The sequence below is a fragment of the Budorcas taxicolor genome, chromosome 25 (assembly GCF_023091745.1).
Source record: "Budorcas taxicolor isolate Tak-1 chromosome 25, Takin1.1, whole genome shotgun sequence".
Taxonomy (NCBI): Eukaryota; Metazoa; Chordata; class Mammalia; order Artiodactyla; family Bovidae; genus Budorcas; species Budorcas taxicolor.
The window spans coordinates 44,379,649-44,387,956 of record NC_068934.1 but is presented as its reverse complement, the minus strand read 5'-3'; the positions used below and the strand labels follow the sequence as shown (position 1 = coordinate 44,387,956).

General features: G+C 54.0%; 1 pseudogene; it reads right to left on the bottom strand.

Annotated features, from left to right (window-relative positions):
- Positions 1–752: 752 nt before the first annotated feature.
- Positions 753–1,277, bottom strand: LOC128069021 (ubiquitin-like protein FUBI; annotated as a pseudogene).
- Positions 1,278–8,308: the final 7,031 nt, after the last annotated feature.

Below are 8,308 nucleotides of genomic sequence, written 5' to 3'. Positions count from 1 at the left end.
GTAAGTGTACTTCATAGCAGCATCACTTATTTTATTTGTATTTGATGATAAAATGCTGTAGAAAGTTTAGCCTTTTTTTTGAGTTCATGAAGTTTTTCATCATGCATCTTTTCTGCATACCAGTCAAAATTCTTACCATGGTTTGTTTCATAATGGGTGTCTTAAGTTGTATTCTTTTGACACAAGGTTTGGTTGCATATTAAACACACAGGGCTATTCTTTACTTCCAAAAAAAAATAGGCTCCTTCCCACTTTTCTTGAAAGATGCAATGCCCTGGATCTGTCTTTCATTTTCCCACTTTTGATAGAGATACAAAAAGAGAGTTCATTTTTCTTTTCTCTGAGAGAAGCAGCAGCACAAACCTGCTGATAAATGGTAACTGACGCCGTTTTGAGGAGTAACAGGGAGGAGGAGGGACTATAGTAAACTGGAGAGCGTTCCAAAGGGAGCAGCCCTTAGTCAGGCAGGGCAGACTGTTGGTATTTGATAACACAGGTTATTGTCACCAATCTTCCCAATTTTTGAAGCCAGATATTGCATTTTATCTGGAGAAGGCAATGGCACCCCACTCCAGTACTCTTGCCTGGAAAATCCCATGAACGGAGGAGCCTGGTAGGCTGCAGTCCATGGGGTCGCTAAGAGTTGGACACAACCGAGCGACTTCACTTTCACTTTTCACTTTCATGCATTGGAGAAGGAAATAGCAACCCACTCCAGTGTTCTTGCCTGGAGAATCCCAGGGACGGGGGAGCCTGGTGGGCTGCCGTCTATGGGGTCGCACAGGGTCAGACACAACTGAAGGGACTTAGCAGCAGCAGTGCATTTTAATCACAAAATGAGCTGGCTCATTTAGCTATTGTAAATTAAAACAAAAAATGTTAGACGCTGTGCAGGGCGAACAAAATAAACCTAAGGGTCACAAACACCCTCTGGGCACCAGTCTGGGGCCTCTGTAGCTCCACTCACCTCCTAGCATGCGGCCCACCACTTCCAGGGTAGTCAGGGCTTCCAACCCACACTGGCCCAGGGCAGCTTCATCCTGAGGGGAAATCTGCCAGAAGCACACCCTTAGCCTCAGGAGTGAGGCCCTCCAGGGAGCTACATGGGACGAGGAAAGAAAGGCAGAGCCAAGAGTATTCTCTTGGGAAGCCACAGGATTGGCAAAAGGCGGATGGCTCAGTGATACTCTGTTATCTTTGCCTAGATCTGGACAACAGTTTCCAGGCCCGGTCACTTTAAGAGTGTGCAGCTCCCGGCCACAGACAAGCAGCTGCATCTTGGCGACTGGAGGACAGAGAATAATGAGGTCAGGAGCTGGGCGAGGTAGGGGGAGGAGTATGGGAATCCAGGACAGTTCGTGGCTCTTAAGGGTGTTTGTGGACCAGACAGCATCCTAGAGAGTCACAGAAGGGGCACGTGCCGGGCAAGCCAGGCCTCCTGGGACCCAGGGTAAGGCACTGCTTTCCCGTTCCTCGGAGCCCTGAAGACTTCAGTCTCTCAGGTTTCATGTTTCAGTTCTACCTAGATCTTACCTGGGACACTGTCTCGCAAGGCCGCTGTAAGTGTGGAAACGGAATCCAACGGCTGCAAAGCCGGAGCACGAACACACCCGCCCCTAGGGGCGCATTGCATCACTGCCTCACGCCTTCCACTGAGGCCACACCCCCATCCTCTTCACCACGCCCCCTGCGGCCCACGCAGGCGCAGGCATCGTCCTGGGCGCCCCACAGCTTTTGGAGGGCGTGCCCAAGATGGCGTCCTCAGTTCTCGGTCCGGCCTTGAGGAGCTGGAAAAGTGGCACCCTGCCGGGCTGTGGAACGTCGCAGATGATGGGATCTTAACCACTGGACCACCAGGGAAGTCCCCAAGTTAATGTATTTATAAAATATTCGGAACAGTCTTTGGCACAGAATAAATAGCCTCTTGAATTAGACCTGTAATTCAAACGTTTGTCTCAGAATTCTTCAAATGCATCTCCTTACTCGAGTCCCACAGGTCAGAGGAGCAGACACATCAGAGCCCAACCCTTTTTCCAACCTAGTTTGTAGCCCACTAGTCTCCCAGACTCCCGGCAAATTGAACCCAGTGCTTTTCTACCGCCAGGCCCCTGCCGCCTTACTTCCTACTTGGAATGCTCTCCTTTCACCTGTTGAGTTTCTTCCCATCCTTGGAGGCCAGTGGCTGAGAGAAAGGTGGTTGTTTCTTTGCTTCAGACAGACCCAAGGCCTGCCTAATCATGCTGTCGTGGTGTGATCTGTGGTTGAGGGCCAGTTTGTGGCGCTCCTGCTGCCCCCAGCAGCCTCCCACAGCAGCTCTAGATGAGAGGGAGAGGCATTCGGCCAGTGGGTGGGTCAGACTTCTTGGTCTCTGCCTTTTCAGGGATAGGGGATTAGGAACCTAGAAGGCTAGACTGCTCTCTGGAGGAGACCCCTGGAGAGGCCTGCCTGACCTTACCCCTGGCCCACAGCAGGACGTGGAGGGCTTCCCCTCAGCCCCGCTCGGTTTGATGCCCATCACCCACATCAGTGAGGTAATGGGGACCATGTTGGCCAAGGGCGGCTCCCTCCTGGCCCCTAGGGAAGGGCTTCTGAAGTTTGGCCAGGCAGCCAGCATGTCCCCTATATTACAGACAAGCTCAAAGGGCCTCTGAGCTGGGGAGGGATGCTGGAATTGTGACTGAGGGAGCACAGTGACGATCCTCGGAACCAGGCTCTGCCCTGAAAGGGGTGGGGGTGGGAACCCACCGAGGGATCAGCAGGGGAAGACAGGCTCTGAGTACCTTCAGGGAGGGGTATTTATAGAGACCCACCAGGAGTAGCCAGGCAGTGTGTGGGAAAGGTGCTGGTGTCCACTTCCTTCCCACTTCACTAGTGGGGCCACTGGCTCTTCTGCTTGGTGGGAGCATGTATCCTAACCCAGCTCCCACAGGAGGCAACTTAAACTCTGGAAGTGGGTGTGGTACTTAAGACGGGGTGGGCTTTCCTCCTAGGCCAACTACCCCTACAGTCTCCTGAAGGAATGGCTGAGCCCCTGCCCTGTGCCCCGCCAGGTGGTGCTGGGCCTTGCAGAGCTGGCCCAGAGATGGGCCTGAAGGACAGTGCCCTTGTAGGGCTCTAGGGTGGTAGACCAGCTGTGGTGCCCCCACCAGTCTCTTCCACTTCAGAGCCCTCTCTTCACCCAGACGTGGCAGCTTTGGGTTCTCACAGACCTGAGTTCAAATCCCACCAGTTTCCCTGGTGCCTCAGTGGTAAATGTGCCACTGCGGGAGATGCTGGAGACATGGGTTCGGGAAGATCCCCTGGGTCAGGAAGATCCCCTGGAGAAGAGCATGGCAACCCACTCCAGTATTCTTGCCTGGAGAATTCCCTGGACAAAGGAGCTTGGCGGCCTACAGTCCATAGGGTCACAGAGGGTCGGACGTGACTGACCGTGCATACACACATGCAGATTAAGCAATGTTAGCCCTGAATTTCTCAACAACTCTGCAAAGCAGGTATCACTGACTGCATTTTGGAAATGGGGAAACTGACTCTCACAGGCTAGGTTGGACTCGCAGACGTAGTAGGTTCTTTTTGCCATGTGCTGGCTGCCCTCTGGCGTTAACTCTGGTGCCTCTGTGCCTTTGGTCATGCGTGCGCAGAAGCCTGTCAGCCCCCACCAGGCTGATAGTGTCCAAGCACAGCAGGTCCCACAGCTGCCTTTTGCCCTTGCGCCTGCCAAGCTTCAGATAGATGGGCACCTTGGTGGACATGGCGATCTCACCACCCAGGCCTGGACAGTCTGCTCATTGAGACCATGGCCTCCTCTGTCTCCTCTCACCACCCTCAAGAAACACCATCTCCAAAGAGGGATTCTGTCACCAGAACTTGCCAAGGGGATGAGGCACTGCAGGTGATGGCAAAGCAGCCACTGTTCTCATTCAGGAGGCCCAAGCCAAGGCCCCTTATTAAGGAACTCTTTTAACCAAGGCTGGCTGGCCCGCACCCTTCTCTTTCTTAGTTCTGCCCCGCCCATCCCTCCCCCAACCCCACCCCAGGCTTGCAGCTTGTGTCTCCCTCAGGCTTGTCCAGGTATGGGAGCCCGGCTTCCTGGGAGAAACTGTCTCATCATGTGACTGGAGTTTGGGCTGAGAAGACCTACAGGGGCCTGGTGTTCAAACTGGGCTTCGAGAGCCCGGTGTCTCAGGCCAACTTGGCATACCTCCCCTCCTGCTTCCAGCTGTTCTCTATGGGATGCGTGTTGTTAAAGGGAGAGATTATTGCAGTGATGGGCAGGGGCTCCCTCAGGAATTGCAGGGTTTGACTGGAGCCCAGGCAGCCCTGTTCCAAGGTACAGACTGTCAGCATCAGGTCTAGCAAAATGGGTTGTGATCCTCTTGACCTCTTGGAAGGTGGGAATGAGGGAAGCTGGCCAGTGTTAGGGGAGGGGCAGAGGGAAACTCTGAGGCTGAGAGGAGGCACCCAATGTCAGCTTGTGTGGGGGCTTGCCTAGGATCACAGCTGCCCCTGTTGGGTCCTGAGCTGGGGTCTCCTAGGGTCCTGCCTCCAGTCTCAGATGCCGGGAGAGTGCAGGCTCAGGGCCACTCAGGCTCCTCTTGCGTTTTCGGCACTGAGGCCTACTTGTTGGCCTCTCTTCCTGCTCCCCAGGGCCACTCCACGACCTGCCCACTTCGGCCAGGCCTACCTTGTCCACCCAGCCCTTCCTGGCCCTCAGAGGCAGAGAGGAGGGCAGTGGTGAGTTGATCCCGGGAGCCCTGGGTGGATAAGGCCAGGTGGGGAGCACACCCTGGCTGTCCTCTCCTTCCCGTGTCCGCCCACCACATGTGGCCCGGGGGAGGGGGCTGCAACCTGTAGAGCTCTTGAGCTCCAGCCACCTTCCGTGTTTGGTCATCTCAGCCAGGCCCCTTCAGAGGGTGAGGGGCCGAGTGGGGCTGGAGGGCTCCTGGGAGAGGCCCTGGGTGCCCCACCCCAACACCTCTCTCCTTGGGGACCACGATGCCTGATGAGGCAGGAAGGGCCTGGAGTGGGGAGCCGGAAGGAAGCAGGGACGCTGCAGGGACTCGAACCCCAGCCCAGCAGTGCCAGGCGTGCCACCACCAGCGCCTTTTGCTTTTTCCTGCTCATTTTCTCACAGACTCAAAGGTGAAAAGCAAAACCTGGATGCGGCCATGAGCCGCATCCAGGAAAAGAAACACCTGCGGCGGCTCCGTGACCCCCTGACCCCCCAGGCTCACTCCTCCCCGGGCACCCGTTTCACAGGCAGAGCCAGGGGACACGTGTCCCCTTGGCTTCACAGAGATGTGTCTCCTGTTGTGCTGCGCTGCACAGCATCCGGGAGCACATGACATCCAACGGGCAGACCCACCCATGAGTCACAGTCCTGATGTTTCTAGGACAGGGCCAGTGGTGACAGGATGTGTATGGGTACAGAAACCTCCGAGACCCTGAGACACTTGAGAAGTCACCTCTGCATAGTAAGGCTGGGATGAGTGAGGAGAAAGAATTTTACTTTTGTTTTCTAGCTTTTCCATGGCTTGATTTTTTAACTCTATGCAGATTACTTTTATAATATAAGACAAAAATCTTTCATCTTTCTAAATCTTTCATCACAATAGGAAATCTAAGAGCCAGGGGAAACTTTGAGCACTCTGGCCTAGCACCAATGCCAACGGTCCTGCAGGTCTGCTGTGCCCCAGCTGCCTGGGGTCAGAGACATGCCCACCTGCCTTGCCTGCTGTCCTCCGTCTCAGCCATCGTCAGCTGTGGAATCCCTCCTGGGAACTGCCTTGACTGGAAGACGAAGTCGGAAGCACAGGGTCCCCACCAGTCTCTCCTCTCACCGACTCAGCAGGGCCTGCGTTCCAGGGCCCAGAGGTACAAAGGGCTCACTGTGGACCCTGGGCAGTACCTCCCCCAGCTCTCCCTCTCAGCCCCTTGCCCGCAGCACCCACTGCTCCCAGGCCAGGCTCTGCCTCCCCGGGGCCCACGACCGGTCCAGTGGGTGCACCCCTCCCAGGTCCGTAATCTTCAGCTAGAAGTTCTGCCCCGGCCTCTCACAGGGAGAGGGCTCCTGGCTCCCTGCTGTCAGCCCTGAGGAACTCAGAAGCCCCTTCCTTTGCAAAGTCCAGATGAAAGGCTGAGAGGCTCAGAGAGGACCTAGACCTGCTCAGGGCCACAAACATCAGGCTGAGAGGTGTGAGCAGAGCTGACCCCGTTCACACACACACACCCCACACCCCAAGGCCTGGGGCCCACCAGGTGAGCTCAGAGCCAAGCCTGTGGCCCAAGCCTCCATCCCCTCACCCACATTCCTCGTGTCCCTGTGCCTCTCTCTAGCCCATCTCCCCTCACAGCCTTCCTTCAACTCACCCCCCCCAAACATGCAACAAAAGGCAGCACTTACTTATTGAAGCAGGAGAGAGAGACGTGCATGGCCATCTAAGTCCCAACCTGATGATGAAGCAACAAAGCTCTGACCTTAAAAGGCCCCAGAAATGGGGGTAGTAACACACTCTGCAAGATGAGCAAAGAGTTAATTTGACACGTTAGTGAAAAGGCCCTCACTGTTGGTACTTCGGGAAACCCAGAGGGTGATCTACACAGGGAAACATGCCACCGGCTAAAGGCGTGAACACTGAAGTGGCGTCAAGAAACCACCACACACATAGTGTGAGCAGATGTAAGCGCGTCACTGGCCACTGAGCCATCTGGGGGGCACAGGGCAGTGAGCAAGGAGGACTAGGCGACTGCTGCTTCCCTTTGGGGTTCCAGGGGGGAATGCAAGGCCATGAGGGATTTGCCCAAAGGCGTTTGTGACAGTCATCTGTCATCACAAAATGCTGGACCCCAGCTGCTGTAGCCCACAAGGCAGCAGTGATAGTCTCCCACCTGGAATGCCCAGGGGCCTCAATCAGAACAGGTGCATGGTTTCAGAGGGTAACTGTGCCCACAACATAACCTGAAGTGGAAAGAGCAAAATAGCTACCAATTTAACAATGTAAAATGAACACACATACATAGGCAGAAAGACGTAAAAATAGTTTCAAATTTCAGTTGAAAATGACTTTCCACGGGTACTTCAGTCAAATGCCAATGAGACATGGCTAGGCCGGGGGTGGGGTGGGGTGAAGGTCTGCCCTGTCTACATCAGACAAAGCGAATTCCAAGCAGGCAGCAGTCAAACAGGCGGATCTTGGTCCAGTGCTGCTGCAGCAGAACACAGAGAACAGAGCTGCTGAGCCATCTTGGGGGAAGTGGGGAGAACCAGAAGAGGTGCTGAGAATGCAACCACACTCCTCACATGCAAAACGACACAGTGGATCTGAACCAGATCAAAAAACACACAAAGGGACTAATCCAGAACCTGGAACGTATCAGAGAATACCTTGAGTGCTGTGGAACATTTATAAAAATAATACTTTAAGCAATGAACAAGGGGAACCATAGATTCAAAAAAGCAGTAGTGTTTAGAACTACTTCTCATCAGTTCTTCAAGTAACCATTCAGTAAACCACAGCCTGATTACCATAGTTTAAAAAAAAATGTGTACCATGAAGGCAGGGCCAGTCGTCATGTTTACCTGTGTTCCTGGGGACCAGCTCAGGGTCTGGACATGGAGATGAGCGTTAGAAGTCAAAAGTTGAAGGAGGCGACAGCAGTTCACTGCTTCTCTTTGCTGAATTCCCTCTCCATGGGTCTGCCAGGCCCCAGCCACCAACTGGCATGGGTACATCCTCCTGGGTGGCATCAGTAGCCTCTCTCAGACAGGTCCCACACCTCAGTAGTGGAGGCCCCTGTCCATGGTCACAGGTATGACAGAACCGCGGGGCTGGAGCAGGACCTCAGGCCACAGCCACCCTGTGCCATTCTCCACCTCTTTCCGTTGTTAAAAGTGTGCGAGTCTGAACATGAGTGAATGAGGTATGGAAGACTCTAGAAAGAGAGTAACAGAACAAAGTCCAAGGAAAGCCGGAGAGAAGAATGAAATAAAAGCAGAAGCTTATGAATTACAAAATGAAAGCAGTAGAACTACCTATTTTATCTAAAGCTACTTCTTTGAAAAGGTCAGTAAAACAGAGTTCTTAAAAGACTATTCAAGAAAAAGAAAAAACAGCAATAAGAACATAGTGAACGACTTCCCTGGTGGTCCAGTGGTTCGGAGTCCACCTGCAGGGGACACAGGTGTGATCCCTGGTCCAGGAAGATTCCACATGCCACAGGACAACTAAGCCTGTGCTCCACAACTACGGAGCTCACCTGCCCTACAGCTGGTGCTCCACAGCAGGAGAAACCACTGGCAGTGAGAATT